The sequence below is a fragment of the Budorcas taxicolor genome, chromosome 11 (genome assembly GCF_023091745.1).
Source record: "Budorcas taxicolor isolate Tak-1 chromosome 11, Takin1.1, whole genome shotgun sequence".
Taxonomy (NCBI): Eukaryota; Metazoa; Chordata; class Mammalia; order Artiodactyla; family Bovidae; genus Budorcas; species Budorcas taxicolor.
The window spans coordinates 26,414,814-26,436,536 of NC_068920.1; the positions used below are offsets into that span (position 1 = coordinate 26,414,814).

At 39.5% G+C, this 21,723-nt stretch overlaps 1 non-coding gene across 1 annotated transcript; it reads right to left on the reverse strand.

Moving 5' to 3' along the window:
- Positions 1–21,377: 21,377 nt before the first annotated feature.
- On the reverse strand, positions 21,378–21,484 carry LOC128057038 (U6 spliceosomal RNA). Its single transcript, XR_008200232.1, has one exon. It is a non-coding gene; the product is annotated as a U6 spliceosomal RNA (small nuclear RNA).
- Positions 21,485–21,723: the final 239 nt, after the last annotated feature.

Consider the following 21,723-nt stretch of genomic DNA (forward strand, 5'->3'; position numbering starts at 1 on the left):
TAAGAATAATAATGCCAGTCCTACATGAGGTCAAAAAGTCAGTTTAAACATCTAAAATCCAGCTGAGTTTTATTCATAGGAGTAAGGACATTACAGGGGAATTAGACCATTGGAGACATCGTTCACTATTGCATAAAAATATGTACCCAAAAAGAAACCCTTCTCCAAACTCAAGACATGAAAGAAAACTAAGCAAAGATCATGCCTTGAAGAGCAGATAGCTGAGTTATTGGTAGTTATCAGGGCTCCCGGGGCATGGGTTTCATAATCATCAAAAACAGCTTTCTATAAGTGATTTGCTGAGGATGCAGCTCTGGCTGTGGGACTGGAGGAACTCTGCCTTGGAGGCTCCAAGCAATTATATTGCAAGAGTCAGTGGTTGCAAAATTATGATGAAAGTAGAGTAAAAATGCATTCTAATCAAGGAAGTGTTGGGGGAGGTGGTGGGGAGGTTGTCACCACACAGATTCCATACCCAGTACAGCACCAGGTCACTGGCTAATCCATGTTCAAAGGAAAACTACAAATTAAGATATTTTGAATGTACAAGATGAAAATAAACCCTGAAGAATGGACTCACCACCCTGCAAATTTGAACTCCCTGAGATAGCAGGATTATTCTAATGCTACACACTGAGGAGAATTTTTCTTCAAGCGGGAGAATATAAATAGTACCATAATTAATTCCATGGTGAGTTATTTCTTCTCATTGAATTTTAATCCACGAGTCTTGAAGGCTGGACCCCTGGGACAGAATAATTGGCAAAGTGGTGAACCTGAAATAAAGAATTTTCTTGATTTTCTCTCTCCTCCATTGCTCAGATATTAAGTCTAAGGCAATAGTAACGTGGGTCTAGATTAATTGTGTTTTGGAAGCTTTCTTTTGCTTGGGGTAACTGCTATCAGACCTGGGGATTGGCTTATTGTCTTCATTTTGTGTATGTGGCTTCATGCTAAGACATTCCTTTGTTCCCAATGCATGCTTCAGACTTCTTATAAATGGGGGCTCATAAGAGACTTGGCAGGAGTAATTCAATCTCAGAGGCACTGCACAGCTACATCCTTTCCAGGGAGAGACAGACAGGTCGAAGCTGTTGAAATTCTTCAACTTCACTCTGGCATCTGATTTAGAATTCTGCTCTCTGGCTGAGAATTAGCAGGGTTAAAAAAGAAAAAAAAAAATTGGCAACGATGATTTCTGGACTAAAATGAAGATTTTGGACTTTCTTTGAACTTAATATTTAAAGGCAAGATCATTTTGTTTTGGAATTGGTATTATTTACCTATTAACCTGAGGATTTTGATCTTTGATTTCTATGGACTTAGACTGGTAGGATCTTATTCTTGGCATCTTAGGTTCTCCCATGCATATGATAATGAGGAGTGTTTATATTTAAATTTGGGATATCTCTGTATTGCTGACATCTTGGTATTAGAATGGTTTAATGGTGTTATTTGATTTAACAGAAGGACTTACGGTGAAGTCATCATACAATGTGGCTGGGCATACTTTGAGAATAGGTAAAAATGAGAATAAAGATTACTTTTTTCTGCTCTAGGGGACAGCAGTGTGTGCATTTAACATATGGTGCTGATGGTTTAGTTGCGAAGTCTTGTCCGACTCTTGTGACCCCATGGACCGTAGCCCACCAGGTTCCTCTGTCCATAGGATTTCCCAGCAAGAATACTGGAATGGATTGACATTTCCTTCTCAAGGGGATCTTAGTACTGAACCATTTTAGACTCCTGTGGGGACAAAAGCTAAACTTCTCCTGGAAGCAGAAGGAAACTCAAATAGCAGCAATGGGTATTTGAGGTATGGACCCAGAAAAGATCAATGAAATGGTCTTCATGGAGTGTTGCCTGTCCAGGGAGGACTGTCCTCAGTCAGTGGGATAGACCAAAGAGTTAAGTATGATCAGTTAAGCAAACAATTGTAATGCAATTGGGAGAACTTTTAGTTTTCTGATCTACTTTTTCAATATGGGAGAGCTTCCTCTACAGTAACACACCTGCTCTATCTCTCCACCTCTTCTTATTCATCTTTATGAGAGAAATAAATTACATATTGTAGGGGAAAGTGAAAGTGAAATTCGCTCAATAGTGTCTGACTCTGCGACCCCATGGGATACAGTCCGTGGGATTCTCCAGGACAGAATACTGGAGTGGGTAGTCTTTCCCTTCTCCAGGGGATCTTCCCAACCCAAGGATTGAACCCAGGTCTGCTGCATTGTGGGTGAATTTTGTACTAGCTGAGCCAGAAGAGAAGCCCATATTATAGGGGTGGTGGATTAAAAGAAACATTTGGGCACAAACAGCCCAGCCTGTAGTGGATTGGATAGTACCACCCCCTCCCAATTCATGGTCCACTTGAACCACTCAGAGTCTAGGAATGAGATCTTTTTTGGAAATATGTTTTTTTCAGATACAATCAAGTTGAAATGAGGTCATGCTGGACTAGGGTGAGCCTTAAATCTAATAATGATATCCTTTTAAGGAAAAGAGAGGGCAAACAGAGATATCAGGGAAGAAAGTCCACGTGTTGATGGAGGCACAGCCTAGAAGGAGGCAGCTACAGGCCAAGGAACACCAAGCATTGCTGGAGACACCGGAAGCCTGGGTAGAGGCAAGAAGGTGCCTTCTCTAATATCTTCAGAGTGAGCATGGCCCTTCTGACATGTTGATTTCAGGCTTCTCATCTCCAGCCCTGTGTGGGAATAAAGATCTATTGTCTGAAGCCATCAAGTTTGTAGTGACTTGTTACAAAATTAATGAGGTCAGCAACTCTATTTCCAAATATTTCAATTGCTTTCAGGCCTGTTGATATTAAATAACTTTAAAATTTTGAAATAGAATCCGATATTCCCTTCCGCTCTCCACTAACTCTTCAAAATTTGAATAATGACTAGTGACGGTATAAGACATTCACCATTTCAATGACACTTAGAGACAATATCCATTTCTTTAGCTTACAAATTTGACCTCATAGTCATTAAGAATATACTGTAGTCACTGAATCCTGAATATCAGGAAGAAGGATTACAAAAGTTATTGTCCCAGGAATATTATTGTTTTTCCAATTGCTTTGACCTAAAATGTTTTCATTTACAGGTGACAAATCGGGAAAGCTAAAACTGAAAAAATACTTCCATAGGTATTCCTATTGAAAACAAAGAAGTTATTGTTTATAAATTTCATAGGACACTGTTGAGGGAAATTAATCTCTGTAAAGAAAATCCATTTTCAAAACAGGTGTACATTTAAATATGAGTATTATATGCTAAAGGGAGGTGTCACTATGAGTCTGTGCCAGGTTTATTGTTCCTAATGCCTATAACAAACAATGGATTTGCATTCCAGAGGATGGAATGCCAGGTGATCTAACAGGGATTGACTGGTTTGTGTCTACTAAGCGAAGTTCCAGAAATGTGCACTAAGAGAATGACAGGGATAATGAGATGAGTAAATTGTTTGGAGATCTGAAAGTAGGATAATCTTATCAGGACTGGAATAGAATGGCCACAGAGGATATAAAAATGAAGAATATTAACTGACCAGGGGCAAATCAGCTAGGAAAACCAGGAAATGAGAACATCAGAATTGCTGATCAGAAACAAGACACAGAAGATTAAAGGGGATTTTTATGAATGATGACTGAAAATAGTATAAAATGGTGGCTAAGCAACCTGCCCAAATATGAATAGGGGTAATATGACCAGGTTAAAATAAGGTTGAGAGTCTCATAGGTTATATCCACCACTTCCAGGTCCTGTAGAAATGTCATAGTTGCTTAGCCTTGTCTCAGTCAGCAGACTGACCTCCATGCCAGCATCATATAAAACAGGCCATTCACTCCCTTTGTTCTTAGTTCCACACTGAATTCTTACACTGACCCAACTCTCCAACTTTCTATACTATTCCTGTTGTTTCTGAGTTCTGATCTTGCAACTCCTTTTCCAATTATAGTTTCTTTTTTTCCGGATTTTGTCTCAGCATCACTGTCCATGCTCTCCTTTTGTTTTGCCCCTGACCATGAGGTGGATTTCTTCCTTGCCTCAGCTGCTATGAGTTACTCGGGAAACAACCTGGAAGATCCAGCCAGGATTTGAGACCTTATACCTCACCGGACACCCTTGAAGACAGGTGTGTAGGACATTTTCAGAGGAGCCAGGTCATGAGAGAACCCTCAAATCAGAACCAATTTCTGGGGAGAACTTCTAAATTCAAACCTGAGCCCCACATTTCATAGAGGAATAGTGATATGGTGAAAACTCTTTTTAATATTCTTACTTTATCTTTTGGTAAAAGCCCCATGTTTCTACTCTCACAAAATGATCCAAAACCTATTTAAATCTTCAAGTTAATGCATAATTCACAATCAATTTGCTGCCTTTATGCAGCGTTTCCCAGGTGGTTCAGTGGTAAAGAATCTGCTTGTCAATGTAGGAGATGCAGGTCGGATCCCTGGGTCGGCAAGGTCTCCTGGAGGAGGAGGTGGCATCCCACTCCAGTATTCTTGCTTGGAAAATCCCATGGACAGAGGAGCCTGGGGGACTATAGTCCATGGGGTTGCAAAGAGTGGGCTATGACTGACCATGCATGCATTCAAGCTATAACCTAGCATTCTCTTCCCTGTCTTAACTGGATGGGAAAGATATTTAGCAGATAAACAAGAATGTTTCTGTTGTTTGTCAGTCTCTTTCTAGACCGTAGGAAAGGATGCTCCTTTACTACTTTTCAATCTTTTCCTGTAATGATTTTCTATCATTTTTGGATCCCTTAACTTTATATCCTTGAAACGTTTAAAAACACCTTCCTGAGAATTTGAGGTGAGAGGTAAAATTTAAATGTGGGGAAACCAAGTCATATCTCAGCTCAAGTGGTAGTGTCAACAGCATGATCATGACTTTTTGCATCATTCAATTTCCTACCTTCCAGAAAAGCCATTGTTTCCATTCAGATTCCCACTCCTCAGTTTTTCTGCCTCTGCTTGCATTTATCATTTTCCTAGCTTAAAATTAGTTTTCCACATTGACTGTGGAACCAGTGGTGGAGCAAAGAGAAGGGCATGGCTATATCCTTCAGTTCTAAAACATGATCAACTGTAGAATGATGAAGACCATTATTGATTAAATATTAGTTTGGGGACAGGGGTTACTTTATCAGGCACATTTTTTAACATATATATTTTGGCCACTCCACACAGCATGAAGGATCTTAGACCAGGGATCTAACCCATGCCCTCTGCAATCGAAGTGCAGAGTCCTAACCAATGGACCACCAGAGAATTCCCCAACACAAATATTTTAAGTGTGAAAAAAAAAAAATCTTTGAATAGACACAATGTAATATCTGTAAATTATTATATTTTACTGGGTCAAGCACAGTGCTAGTCACACATATCACATGCATGAACTCATTTATTCTTCTCAGTAGTCTTGTGTTGCACTCAATTTTATTAATTTTGCAAAAGAGAAAATTGAGTGTCTTGTACATAGTGAACCTGCTCAAGATTACTGAGCTAGTAAGTGAAAGTCTTGTGTTCTTTAAACTTAACACGAAGTTCGTGTTTTCTCCCCTGGAGCTGTGGTAGATGAAACATTCTACTTACTAATCTCAGGAGCACTGAGAGAACAGAAGCTTAGATGACTTCCTAATTCAACCATCTTCCAACCATCTTCTCCAGTGGCTTCTAAGTAATTCACAACCAAGGTTATTCACTTCCATTGCCTGAAATCATTTACTCTTCAGAATTTGAATCTAACGTTCCACCAAAACCACAGCATTGTATTTGTTTACTTCTCATGTCTTCCTCATCTGATTACACACTTTTATGACCTCCCAGTCCCTTGAAATCCCTTATTTCCTTTCCATCTATGTGCATGTATGCCTTCATTTTCTTTTCTACTGAACTTGAATCCGCTCACCCATCTCTCTAGTGCTTTTTCATTACGAACTTTTCTCCCTTATCTCTGTCCTGCTATTTCACCAATTCAATATTCCCAATTTGGAAACAATTTAATCCTGTCTTGCTCTGTCAAACACTGTGTTCAGAAAACCATTCCCATTGTATCCATTACAAAAGTTTAGTCTCCACCAACAAAACAGCCTCCAACACTGCTGAGAATTTTTTTTGTATTCTCCCTAGTTACCTTCCTCTCACATGTTTCAGTTTCTTCCAGACTCTAATTATTCTCATTAGTTTCTTACTCCAAGCCTGCTTTTCAGTGGATAAGCTTATTTCCTACTTTCCAGAGAAAACAGAAGGCTGAAGTCCCTCTGTTTCAATACTCATCCTCACTCATGTATTTATGTCTGTCCACCCAGGTTATTTACCAGACTCTTTCACTTCCTTCAAGACTTGGCTTTTTTTCTTTTTTTTTTTCATTTCCAACCACCTTATTTAATTAAAAATATCTTCTTCTGCTGACTTAGTCTTCAGGATTCTTCTTAAAACAATTGCTTTCTAACATACTCTCTCATTTATTTGTAAAGTTTATTTTTATTGCTTATCTCCCTCAAGCACAATGTAAGCTCCACTAAGAGCTCTGTCTATTTTGTACACTGATGTGTTCCAAGCACCCAAAATGGTACTTGGCTCACGGTAAAATTGAAGTGAAAGTATTGGTTGCTCAGTTGTATCTGACCATTTGTGACCCCATGGACTGTAGCCTGCAAGGCTCCTCTGTCCATGAGATTCTGCAGGCAAGAATACTGGAGTGGGTAGCCATTTCCTTCTCCAGGGAATCTTCCCAAGAGAATTGACCCAGGATTGAAATCAGGTCTCCACCATGGTAGGTACCAGTAATTATTTGTTGGATGAATCAGCAAATATGCACAAGTTGTTTGCTTGTGCAAACAAGTTTTGGTTGTTTGCTTTCTTCCCTATCCTCCCAGAGGAAGGGATTACTTAACCCATATCTAATTAAGACTGATAACAATAACTGCTGGGCTTCCCTTGTGGCTTGGCTGGTAAAGAATCCACCTGCAATGCAGGAGACCTGGGTTTGATCCCTGGGTTGGGAAGATCTCCTGGAGAAGGAAAAGGCTAGCCACTCTAGTATTCTGGCCTGGAGAATTCCACAGACTGTATAGTCCATGGAGTCACAAGGAGTTGGGCACACCTGAGCGACTTTCACTTTCAAAATAGCTGCTACTGCAGAAGAGATCAGGAAGATGACATAATTTGTTTGTTTACATCGAAGTTATGAATTTATAAGACAGTGCTAAGGTTGCATACTTGGCATCCAGTACGAGAAAGCTTTCCTTATCACTCTGTCTTCTACCTAACTAGTTCAAGGGCAGAGAATACATTTGCTGACTTCCTAATCTCTGATTGTCTCTCAGTAAACCTGGACAGGACACATATCACTGCTGCACTCAACCTCTGTCATTAAATCCACTCCCAAAACAACTGGCCTGCAGGTTGACTCAGAGGTACTGACTTCTGCTGCATTTCATTTCCTCTGATAGCTTTGGCCAATATTTTTTTGTCACTGCAACTGAATTTTGTGCCGATTATAGTCTACTAGAGACTTCACTGACACCAGCCAGTGTATTTCTTCTTGGAACACAAGTCGATCTTGAGTTACAGTCCCCAGTGAACAAGAATAGTCGACTGTAAAGCAGTAATATAATCAACTATCCCTCTGGGTAAAAGTTATTTGCCTGGAACCCACAACCCACTGGAAAATGCAATGCAAACACCTGCTATTTACCAATTTCCTGAGATAAAATATGATTGCAAAAAATCCTTCATCAGATAGATAATACTTCCAAATGCTGATCTTCCAGGCTTAATCAAAACAACCCCTCTTAGAATATCCATTGCATTTACCCTGAGTGCCTAAATTCCACAAAATAAATACATCTTTTCTTAATGTTTGAAAATGGTATTATGACCTGCGTTCTCATTCTTCTTAAAAGAAAAAATCCATAATAGTTTCGTTCAATTTATTCTCATGAATGTCTTTAAATTTTGCCTGATTCTTACCCTATCCTGGAGTTGGCTTTGTTTTGTCTGTGTCAAAGGATCTTTTTGATGTTTAAGTAGATATTGTAAGAAGTAGAAACTTGTGAGGGTTTTGTGATATATTCTGTTATTTTTTTCTAAAAGAATGATGATTCAATCTGCAACCTTTATGTATTGCTTAAAAGGAATGAGTGCCATCTGTTTGTCTGCTGTGAGGATAAGGGATTAAAACAATTTATGGTTAAATAAATTAGGTATGGAATTGCTTTCTTTATTGTTTCCACTGAAGGAGTCTTTCATAGCTCTTTTTTTCCCTCTTTAAAATAAACTATTGGATTAGAGATCCCACTTCACTTAGGTTGTGACAAAGCTGAACAAGCAGTCAGACTCCAAAATGCAAATGGATTATGTTGTTAAAATGGTTCTGTGACTCTCTAATAAATTTTTACATAGAAATGAAATTTCTACACTAGCTAATGAATGTCATTTCTGTGATTTTTTTTAATGTGAGAAATGTATACGGGCAAATATTGCAGAGTCTTTGTTTTCATATCTCTTATTATTTCAGTTTTTCTTTTCCATTTTCCTTATACTTTCTCTTTGAACTTTCTGAGACTTTTTGCCTTTTGACTTCTCCAATTTACTCTTAATTTCAGCTGTCTTGAGTAGTTTCACTGCCTTCCCAACCAAGTGTTGACCCACTTTCCATAAATTACACACTCATTGACAATTTCAGCTTCTTTGCCTTCTGCTACGAATGTCTATCAAGTCCCTATTCCTATATTATCTGTTCTGACATATTTATGGTCTGGATTTTCACCTCAATAATGCAACATTTGGTAATCCTCTTCAAAATTTTCACAATTTTCTTTAGATATTTTGCCTTATTCTCACTCCCATTCTTTTACTCTCAGCAGGAAATTTCTACGTGTTCTTTACAGAGAAATTAGAAACCACTCAGTATGGTTCCCTAAACTTGCCTCTAATATAAACATTTGTTTATATTATCTTATTTCATCTTTCATCTCTTTTAAAGGACAAGTTGTGCTTCCTCTAAGTTTAACCTTTCCATCTGTTCTTTAGTTTTTTCCTTCATCTTTCTTAAATATCTTTCTCTATCACTAATGGATGAAACATAACTTTCATGTACCTTGATTTTTCCAGTAATCATGTACAGATGTGAGATGCCAAAGAATTCATGCCTTCAATTTGTGGTGTTGGAGAAAACTCTTGAGAGTCCCTTGGATAGCAAAGAGATCAAACCAGTCAATTCTAAAGGAAATCAGTCCTGACTATTCATTGGAAGGACTGATGCTGAAACTGAAGTTCCAATACTTGGCCACTTGATGAGAAGAGCTGACTCATTGAAAAAGACCCTGATGCTGAGAAAGATTGAGAACAGAAGGATAAGGATAAGGGGGTGACAGAGAATGAGATGGTTGGATGGCATCACTGACTCAGTGGACAAACTCTTGAGCAAACTCCAAGAGATAGTGAAGGATAGGGAAGCCTGGCATGTTGCAGTCCATGGGGTTGCAAAGAGTCGGAGGCAACTTAGTGACTGAGCAATGACAACATTCTTTATTAAACCCTTTTTGAATTGTACATAAAGGTATTCTTTGTGAAATAAGAAATAAAACAATTCCTAAACATTTCTTTACATTTTCTCTTATGTCCATCTCAACCAGTCTTCTGAAAAATTAGCCCAGTGGTAGAACATTTTCAAGAGATGTTGAGTTCTGGGATGTGACCAGGGGCATAGGAATGTACAGTACAGGTAAAAAGAACAGGGCAAGAAAACTAAAGAAACTGAAAGGCTATTATGTTAGATGGGTTGTCAAAGTGAATTTTAAAGTCACCTATAATAAAGACCCAATTTAGCCAAGAAAAAAGGATTATTACTGGGGACTAATTGTATCTAGTATTTCTTAGTAAGTGAGCAAGATTGATCAGAAAGTCTGTGGATAATTTATGTGGTGAATGAATAAAGGTTGGCATAAGCCTTCAAAGAGCAGGATTTTTTACTCCATGGAGAAGGAAAAATAGTGCAAACTCCAGATTGGAAGTCAGAAGGATGCCAGCTTCAATTCCCAGATGTGAGGTCCATGAGATGTTGGTGAAAGAGCAGAATCTTAATGGAAGAGCAGCAGGGGAAAATGGCTTTCTTGGCAGAGTCATGAAGAGTGTGGAATTTCAGTGAAGAACTCATAAACGAAGGAGAAATTTGTAACTGTGAATCAGGGTCTCCCAAAGACATATGATGGGTAAATGCTCAGCAATGAGGTCAGATCAAGGAAAAAGGAGCCTGGAGCAGTAATATGTTTAAGAATCTAGATTATGGATTAGTAGAAAGGCTCAGATCTTGGGTAATGAGCAGGAGAACAAATTTGAGTAGAAGCAGAATAAACTAGTCAAGAACTCACAGATTTGCCATAACAGTTTTCTATTCATTTGGGAGAGATCAGCCATGGCTTGGGGTAAATATAATTCTGAAAGAAAGGATAATTGATGAGGAAATTCTGACTTGAGTTGATTGCACTGACTCTAATGACAGGTTCTGGGTGTGAGGGTCCTACACAGAAACTCCCTCCATGGCAGTATGTGTGCTAAGGAGTGAAGATGGAGATCTAATGGTCAGAGGTATAGTCATAGAAACTGAGAAGCGCATCATTAGTCCAAGCTGTATAAAACCACAGGAGCCACTGGCCATCAGCCCCTCCAGTAATGATCCCCAATTTTGTATTAATTGACATGTCACACGTTTAGCTGCAACACCCAGGGTTCTAAGCAGAAATTCAGGAGATGTGATTGCCTTACATGCAATTATAGAAATGCTGATCATTAATTTTCCCCTCTAGTGGATACAAATTTTTGTCTAAAATACAACCATTCCAAAATTTACTTGAATCTGTTCCTGGTGCATTTACTGATGAAAACAGAATTGGGCCAACCTTTTTCTGAGTTTGATGTGCTTTCCAGACCTGTTAAGTTTAGTTGAAAGTAATCCTACTCCTTATAATGTGAGATGTCTTAAAGTGCTTTGCTGCACCTAGAGAACAAAATTTTTCACCATGGCTAATCAGAAGGAAAAGATGACATCAGAGAATGAGATGGCTGGATGGCATCACTAATGCAATGGTCATGAACTTGGGCAAACTTTGGGAGATGGTGAGGGACAGGGAGGCCTGGTGCTCTGCAGTCTATGGGGTCACAAAGAGTTGAACATGACTGGGTGACTGAACAATGACAATCAGAAATAAACAAAGGGACAGATATAAAGTTGGCAAAATGGAGAATATCAATGAAAGAGCTCAACTTAGCTAATGTGAATATAGAAATCAAATAAAAACCAGGATGCAAGGTAGGAATAGCCATGTTAGAATTTCTAGTTTTCATCCAGAGATTGTACTTCAGGTAGACCTAGTGACTAGTATCCAGCATGCTAAAAGCATATTACAGTCTCTCTCATCTGCAAATTTTATTCAGCAGATGTTACATGTCATATGATGGAAAGACTTCCAAAAGAGGAAAGTGGTTTTCTTCATGTCAAATGTAATAAACCCAAACCAGGTAAGTCAGCTTTGCAGCCTGGAATCTTATTTGTTTGCATTAAGTTGACTTTTCTCATATATCTTTCACCAGTAATATCAGACTGTATATCCATTCTGATGATGCATACATGGAAAATTTTCAGCACAAAATCACATGGGAAACTCCATAAGATTGCTCTGACATGCTCTTTCTCTTAATTTTTTTCCCGCTGCAATTTTGGAAGGCTGAACTTTTCTCCTGTTAAAATGATTAGTGCTTTAAGTGAATGAGATCACTTACTGAAATAAAAGTCCTGCCAAGCCACTCTCTCATATCATGATCTCATTTGGGCTCAGCCTCAAGAGAGGCCCCTAGAGAGATTTCACAAAATTGTTCATCCAATTGTTGTATGCGGCCTCTGTTCAGAAAGGAAACATGGTTGACAAAATCTAGTAAAAAGGGGCCCGAGATGCCAAAAACAATATAAACCCATGTGTGCCTTAATATAGGCTGCTATCTTGCAAAAATAATCTTCCTCTGTTGTACATATAAAACCCCTGGTGCATGAAACACCTGAATACTTATGTAATTCTCACTCTCTGTGAAGTGAAAGACCTAAAATGCTGAGCTCTGCATGTAGCCCTGTGCCCACAAATAGTCCATGCAGCAATTGGGGATGCTGAAACGTAGCCTGCAAGCTTCGCTTGGCTTCAGAGCTTTTGAGTTGCTGTCCATCTGACACAGATGTCTTTTTTTTTTTTTTTAATTAAAATCGCTTATTTACTTTTGGCTGCACTTGGTTTTGATTGCTGCATGTCGGCTTTTCCCTAGTTGTGGTGTGCAGGCTTCTCATTGTGGGGGCTTCTCTTGTCAGAGAGCGTGGACTTCAGTAGTACCCGTGTGTGGGCTCAGTTGTTGTGGCACATGGGCTTATTTGCTGCGTGGCATGTGGAATCATCCCTGACCAGGAATAGAGCCTATGTCCCCTGCATTGGCAGGCACATTCTTCACCACTGGACCACCAACAAAGTGCTGATATGTATCTTTCGATTTTCCACTGACTAAACATTCACAACTAAGGACACTGATCATTGAATATGTCTCAGATTCTAAGTAGATTCAAAATGATTATGAAAATGTGAGATAAAGCAGTAACTGTTGCCTTACCTGCAGGCTCCCATCTAGAAAACACTGCAAAGTACCACTTACCACTTCACAAAGCTCTCAGTTCTCCCTACTTTCTTTCCTCATCAGAGACTTTCTCTTCCCTCTCTAACTTCCCTCTCCAGCTACTTTCCTTTCTCCTCACTAGCTCTCTCAAATCCTCTTCCAAAAAACACACAAACAAAATGCACATCACTTTGCTTGTTAATCTATATTTTTTGTACTGAGGCAGATTCCTCGAAAGACACATGCTATTAGAATTCATTCAGGGTGAAATGGATAATCTTATACAGCCCAACCCCAATATTTATTAGAGAAATTAAATACATAGTTACAAAGAATCCCCCAATAGAAGTTCCAGGCTTAGATGACATCAGTGATAATTTCTTCAAAATTTAAAAAGGAACCAATACAAATTCTACATGAAATTTTCTAGAAAAATAAATGAGAAAATCCTGTACCTTTCCAAAATTTAATAAAACCTGCAGATTGATGAGTCAAATACCAAAAAGATATAACAAGAAAATTACAAGCCCATATCACTGATGAAAGTAGATATAAATACCCCTCATGCTGCTGCTGCTGCTGCTGCTGCTAAGTCGCTTCAGTCGTGTCTGACTCTGTGTGACCCCATAGACGGCAGCCCACCAGGCTCCCCCGTCCCTGGGATTCTCCAGGCAAGAACACTGGAGTGGGTTCCATTTCCTTCTCCAATGCATGCAAGTGAAAAGTGAAAGTGAAGTCGCTCAGTTGTGCCCGACTCTTAGAGACCCCATGGACTGCAGCCCACCAGGCTCCTCCATCCATGGGATTTTCCAGGCAAGAGTACTGGAGTGGGGTGCCATTGCCTCCTCTGACAGTTATCATGTGTAACTGTAATTTATCCAAGAGACATAGAATTAAATTTTTTTAAATCAATATAATTCATTGTATTGACAAACATGAAAAGATAAAAACACTTGACAAATTTTTTTAAATATAAGTTTATTTATTTTAATTGGAGGTTAATTACTTTACAATATTGTATTGGTTTTGCCATACATCAACATGAATCCGCCACAGGTATACACGTGTTCCCCATCTTGAACCCCCCTCCCTCCTCCACCCCCTCACCCCCTTTACCATCCTTCTGGGTTGTCCCAGTGCACCAGGACAAAATTAACTCTTATTCATAATACAAACTCTCACTAAACTAAGAATAAAACAGAACTTCTTCAACCTTAAAGTTCACATAATACTAAATGGTGAAAAAACACATGCTTTTCCCTCAATAACAGGAACAAGGCATATATATCAACTCTTACCACTTTTATTTAACATTATACTTAAGGTTCTAGAAAATACAATAAGGAAAGAAAAAAGGTATAGAGAATTCAATGGAAGAAGAACAAAATATTCACAAGTAATATGATAGTCTATGTAAAAATTCCTAAGAAATCTACCAAAAAAAAAAGATTTGGGAAATAATACTGAGTTTAGTGAGGTCTCAGGATACAAGATGAATATGCAAAAATTGATTGTATTTGTGTATATTACAAATGAACCACTGGAAATTGAGACAAATATCAAATGACTTAATAATGTAAAAAATGTAAAATATTTGAGGGTATGTTTTTTAAATAAGTGCAAGATCCATAACTAGAGCCTAATGTTGCCAATAAAAATCAAGACAAATGTAGAGATATGCCATATTTATGAACCACAATGCTAAATATTGATGCAATTGAAATTCTCTAAATTAATCTATAGATTCTATGCAATTCTTATTAAATGCTGGCTGCTTTTTTTTTGGTAGAAATTGATAAGCTTATTCTAAAATTTTGGAAAAAATAAAGGACTTTTGAATAAGAATATAACTAGAAGACTTACATTATTATGAGTGATTATACGATATAATCACCACGAGAGTATGGTGTTGGTTTGAGTATAGACATATAGATTAATAGAACAAACTAGAGAAAGAGACTCACACATATGTAGTAACTGGTATTCAACAAAATGCCAGGAAAGTTTAGTCAGGAGGATATAGTCTTTCTAATACATGGTGCTAGAATAACTAGACATTCAAATGCAAAAAAGAAAAGAAATAAAACATACAAAAACTCAAAACTTTTATATATATATATATATATATATATATATATATATATATATATTTATATACACACATTTCTTCTAATTGGATCCTAGACCTAAATGTAAGAGCCAAAACTATAAAACTTATAAACATTAAGTTTGAACAAAAATCTTTACAGAGTAATTTTAATAAATAGAACAGAGAGAACATTAATCAAAAGAGAAAGTGAGTGATAAATTAGACTTTATTGAATTTAAAACTGTTACTATAAAAAGACAAGACACAGACTGGAAGAAAGTATTGGCAAAACATACATCTGATCAAGGACTCATTTCCAAAATATAGAAAGAACACTTAAATCAAAAAGAAAAACAGAAAAAAATGCACAATTTATAAAACAGGACAAAGATTTGAAGAGATATTGCCCCACAAAAGATTCAGCATGGGCAATGAGGACATGAAAAGATATGTAGCATCCTTAGGCATTTAGCTCAGTTCAGTTCAGCAGGCACTCAGTCGTGTACGACTCTTTGTGACCCCATGAATCACAGTGCGCCAGGCCTCCCTGTCCATCACCAACTCCCAGAGTTCACTCAAACTCACGTCCATTGAGTCGGTGATGCCATACAGCCATCTCATCCTCTGTTGTCCCCTTCTCCTCCTGCCCCCAATCCCTCCCAGGATCAGAGTCTTTTCCAATGAGTCAACTCTTCGCATCAGGTGGCCAAAGTATTGGAGTTTCAGCTTTAGCATCAGTCCTTCCAATGAACAACCAGGACTAATCTCCTTTAGGATGGACTGGTTGGATCTCCTTGCAGTCCAAGGGACCCTCAAGGGTCTTCTCCAACACCACAGTTCAGAAGCTTCAATTCTTCGGTGCTCAGCCTTCTTCACAGTCCAACTCTCACATCCATACATGACTACTGGAAAAGCCATAGCCTTGACTAGACGGACTTTTTTTGGCAAAGTAATATCTCTGCTTTTGAATATGCTATCTAGGTTGGTCATAATTTCCTTCTAAAGAGTAAGCATATTTTAGTTCCATGGCTGAAGTCACCATCTGCAGTGATTTTGGAGCCCCCCAAAATACCTAACCTGCCTCTTGAGAAATCTGTATGCAGGTCAGGAAGCAGCAGTTAGAACTGGACATGGAACAACAGACTGGTTCCTAATAGGAAAAGGAGTACATCAAGGCTGTATATTGTCACCCTGCTTATTTAACTTCTATGCAGAGTACATCATGAGAAATGCTGGACTGGAAGAAGCACAAGCTGGAATCAAGATTGCCAGGAGAAATATCAATCACCTCAGATATGCAGATGACACCACCCTTAGGGCAGAAAGTGAAGAGGAGCTAAAAAGCCTCTTGATGAAAGTGAAAGAGGAGAGTGAAAAAGTTGGCTTAAAGCTCAACATTCAGAAAATGAAGATCATGGCATCTGGTCCCATCACTTCATGGGAAATAGATGGAGAAACAGCGGAAACAGTGTCAGACTTTCTTTTGGGGGGCTCCAAAATCACTGCAGATGGTGACTGCAGCCATGAAATTAAAAGACGCTTACTCCTTGGAAGAAAAGTTGTGACCAACCTAGATAGTATATTCAAGAGCAGAGACATTACTTTGCCGACTAAGGTCCGCCTAGTCAAGGCTATGGTTTTTCCTGTGGTCATGTATGGATGTGAGAGTTGGACTGTGAAGAAGGCTGAGCACCGAAGAATTGAAGCTTCTGAACTGTGGTGTTGGAGAAGACCCTTGAGGGTCCCTTGGACTGCAAGGAGATCCAACCAGTCCATTCTGAAGGAGATCAGCCCTGGGATTTCTTTGGAAGGAATGATGCTAAAGCTGAAGCTCCAGTACTTTGGCCACCTCATGCGAAGAGTTGACTCATTGGAAAAGACTCTGATGCTGGGAGGGATTGGGGGCAGGAGGAGAAGGGGATGACAGAGGATGAGATGGCTGGATGGCATCCCTGACTCGATGGACGTGAGTCTGAGTGAACTCCGGGAGATGGTGATTGACAGGGAGGCCTGGTGTGCTGCAATTCAAGGGGTCACAAAGAGTCGGACACGACTCAGCAACTGAACTGAACTGAACTGAAAAAATAAAGTCTGACACTGTTTCCACTGTTTCCCCATCTATTTCCCATGAAGTGATGGGACCAGATGCCATGATCTTCGTTTTCTGAATGTTGAGCTTTAAAGCCAACTTTCTCACTCTCCTCTTTCACTTTCATCAAGAGGCTTTTGAGTTCCTCTTCACTTTCTGCCATAAAGGTGGTGTCATCTGCATATCTGAGGTGATTGATATTTCTCCCGGCAATCTTGATTCCAGCTTGTGCTTCTTCCAGTCCAGCGTTTCTCATGATGTACTCTGCATAGAAGTTAAATAAGCAGGGTGACAATATACAGCCTTGATGTACTCCTTTTCTTACTGGAAGCAGTCTGTTGTTCCATGTCCAGTTCTAGCTGTTGCTTCCTGACCTGCATATAGGTTTCTCAAGAGGCAGGTCACATAGTCTAGTATGCTCATCTCTTTCAGAATTTTCCACAGTTTATTGTGATCCACACAGTCAAAGGCTTTGGTATAGTCAATAAAACAGAAATAGATGTTTTTCTGGAACTCTCTTGCTTTTTCGATGATCCAGCGGATATTGGAAATTCGATCTCTGATTCCTCTGCCTTTTCTAAAACCAGCTTGAACATCTGGAAGTTCACAGTTCACATACTGCTGAAGCCTGGCTTGGAGAATTTTGAACATTACTTCACCAACGTGTGAGATGAGTGCAATTGTGCAGTAGTAGGAGCATTCCTTGGCATTGCCTTTCTTTGGGATTGGAATGAAGACTGACTGACTTTTTCAAGTCCTGTGGCCACTGCTGAGTTTTCCAAATTTGCTGGCATACTGAGTGTAGCACTTCTACAGCATCATCTTTTAGGATTTGAAATAGCTCAACTGGAGTTCCATCACCTCCACTAGCTTTGTTCATAGTGATGCTTTCTAAGGCCTACTTTACTTCACATTCCAGGATGTCTGGCTCTAGGTGAGGCATTAGGAAAATGCAAATTAAAACCACAATGAGATACCAATACAAACCTCTCAGAATGCTTCTGATGGTAAAGAGTCTGCCTGCAATGCAGGAAATCTGGGTTTGACCCCCGGGTCAGGAAGATCCCCTGGAAAAGAAAGTAGCAACCCACTCCAGTATTCTTGCCTGGTAGGTTCTTTAGAACTGAGCCACCACTTACCATAGGACCCAAGTAAACATATATTTCATTTCTCTTGGGTAAACATCTAAGAGTGGAATTGTTGGATCCTACACACTTACCATAGGGCCTAACAATCCTACTCTTGGACATTTACCCAAGAGAAATGAAATATATACTTACATAAAGATTTGTTATCCTATTTTCATAGTAGCCTTATTCATAATGGCCCAAAGGTAGAAACAACCTAGCCTTCAAATGGTGAATGGACAAATAAACTATGGTATGTACAAATAGAGCTTCCCAGGTGGTGCCAGTGGTAAAGAACCTGCCAATACAGGAGACATAAGATGTGCGAGTTCAATCTCTGTGTTGGGAATATCCCCTGGAGAGGGCATGACAACCCACTCCAGTATTCTTGCCTGGAGAATCCCATGGACACAGAAGCCTGATGGGCTACAGTATATAGGGTCACAAAGACATGCCTGAAGTGACTGAGTACAGCATGAACAAAAAGTGAGATACTACTCAATAGTATAGACATACACAAGCCACTGAGGTTACGCAACCAAGAGGATGCATGTTGAAGGCATTATGCTAAGAGAAATAAGCTAGGGATAAGCAATTACACAGTCAACAATTCTACTGAGTGAATTTCTGGAAAATGTAAAACTACAGTGACAGAAAGTATATATATTTGCAAGTGGCTGAGGATGGGAGTAGCCGGTTGACTCCAAAGGGGCACAGGATACCTTTTGGGGTGATGGAAATGTTCCATATCATTCATTATTCTGATGTTGGTTACTTGGTTATATGCATTTGTCCAAACATTTTATTATTCTCTGAAAATTTTTGCATATTATTATTTATGAGTTATAACTCAATAATGCCGATTCAAAATAATACAGCTCCAAAACTGTAGAAGAAATATTTTAAGGTCTTAATCGGCAGCACAATAATGCAAAGAACAAAGAAAAGACACTTTCTCTATAGCAGATGCAAAACTTGAACAGCCTCTCCGGAGATCAGTGACTTAGAATGGCCTCAAGAGCTCCCTATTTCTTAAAACTATTAATTATGTAATTTATTCATTTATTTTCAGCTTTGCTGAGTCTCTTGTGTGGACTTTTCTCCAGTTGCGGCCATCAGGGGCTACTCTCTAGTTGTGGTGCAGACTTCTCACTGCGCTGGCTTCTCTTGCTGTGGATCACCAGCTCTAGGGCCGTTGGTCTCAGCAATTGTACAAGCTCACTAGATGTGCACACCAGCTCAGTTGTTCCATAGCATGTGGGCTCCTCTCAGATCAGAGGCAGGACCTGTGTCTCTTGCACAGGCAGGTGGGCTCTTCACCACTGAACCACCAGGGAAGCTCCCTTAAACTCCCTGATTTAAAGATCCATGAATTTCAGGGACTCTGGTGTTTCAGTGGCTAAGACTCCACACTCCCAAAGCAGGGGATCTGAGTTTGTTCCCTGGTCAGAGAACTAGGTTTCACATGCCACAGCTAAAATCACATGCCACAGCTAAAATCACATGCCACAGCTAAAGATTCCGTGTGCCACAACTAATACCCAGAGCAGCTAAACAAATAAATCAAATAAATATTAATAAGAAAGGTGCATGTGTTTTATTGGGAGATTTCTATTTGAAATTCAGGTAAGGTATGTGTGTGTGTGTGATTGTGTGCATGACTGCAGGCTAAAGGACTGGGGGTGGAAAAACTAAGATATCAAGGGAGCCAATGGAGAAAGGATGAACTGGACTCTTGCCCTAAAATGGGCAGTGCCAAGGGGCTGGCCAGGTAGGCTACTGGAGATGCTGGCCAGCCTGGCTTTGAAACCTCTTTGCTTACAAGTGTTCCTTGTTTCCCTGGGGTAATCCATCACCACGTGTAATATAGTCTGTGTGTAAGCACCTTTCCTCAGGAATAGAGGGGCTCCAGTTTTCCTGCTAATATGCAAAGTATTTCATTTAGTAATTGCTTTCAGTTGGCTCATTTAAAGCTCTCCAACGGCTGTAGTAATAGATCAATTCTATAAGCGGCTAATAGTCCATGTTTGCACTAAATATAATCAAGTAGCAACCTATCTCTAAAAATATGTTTTTATTCCGTTCAATTTTCTCCAAACAAAATTAATCTTACTACTGCTCCTTACTGCACATTATCTGGAAATGACATTTCCCCACAATCTGCTTGGAGGCACCCTGAGAACATCAGTGGCCCCTGTATTCTCTCTGTTTCTTGCCTCTTCAGCAGGCAGGAAATATTCATAGAAGAGATAATTGCATGAAAAAGCCCTGGTCTCCACACTCCACCTTACAGCAGCAGCCCATGCTTGTTCTGTGATTCAGTATATCTCTTTGCTCTTGGAAAAAATTAGTCATTATTTTGTTCAAAACTCTGGATTCAGAGGATAAATAGAAGAGGAAAAGGCATGCTGACAAAATGATAGAGCTGGTTTATGGAATATTTATTGGTTTTTCCAGAGGCAAGTGGTGGAATGGTTTAAGTACAAACTACTATGTATAAAATAAATAAGATAATTTCTGTGTCCCACAAACATGTGCCAATGTCTCCAGACTAGATGGTGTATTCCATCAACATCTATTTCCTTCCACCACAAAATTGAAAAATAAAAATAAAAACATCCCTTCCTCATAAAATGAATAAAATACATTTCTTTCAATGTTTAAATCAATATATTTCACATACAGGTAAGTGAAGTGAGTGAATTCGCTCAGTCATGTCCAACTCTTTGCAACCCCATGGACTGTAGCCTACCAGGCTCCTCCATCCATGGGATTTTCCAGGCAAGAATACTGGAGTGGGTTGCCATTTTCTTCTCCAGAAGATCTTCCTGACCCAGGGATTGAACCCAGGTCTCCCACATTGTAGGCAGACGTTTTACTGTCTGAGCCACCAGGGAAGTCCTGCATTCACATGCAGGTGAATATGGTTACTTGTACCAGAGAGAATTAGAGTGGGATGTGGTAGAATTTGGCTTTCCAGGTGGCTCAGATGGTAAAGAATCTGCCTGCAATGCAGGAGACCCAAGTTCGATCCCTGGGTTGGGAAGATCCCCTGGAGAAGGGAATGGCTACCCACTCCAGTATTTTTTTTTTTTAGTTGAAGGATAACTATTTTACAATATTGTAATGGTTCTTGCCATACATCAACATGAATCAGCCATAGGTATATGTGTCCCCCCATCCTGAAACCCTCCCACCTCCCTCCACATCCTATCTCTCTAGGTTGTCACAGAGCATTGGCTTTCGGTGCCCTGCTTTGTGCATATGTTTCAATGCTATTCTCTCAAATCATCCCCACACTCTCCTTCTCCCACTGAGTCCAAAAGTCTGTTCTTTACGTCTGTGTCTCCTTTGCTGCCCTGTACATAGGATCATTGTTAACATCCTTCTAGCTTCCATAAAAATACTGAACGCTTCATAGATGTGTGTGTCATCCTTGGGCAGGGGCCATGCTAGTAATCTTTGCATCGTTCCGATTTTAGTACATGTGCTGATGAAGCAAGCTCCCACTCTGGTATTCTTGCCTGGAGAATCCCATGGACAGAGGAGCCTGATGGGCTACAGTCCATGAGGCCGCAGAGTCAGACATGACTGAAGCAAGATGCAGGCATGCTGGAATTTATTAGTGTGACCGAGTATTTACCTAATTATCTCTAGGTAGCTACTGCCTTCTTCTGCCAATTATGTAGCCCCATTATTTATATATATATATATATATGCAAAATGAAAGAAAAAGCAAGCAAAA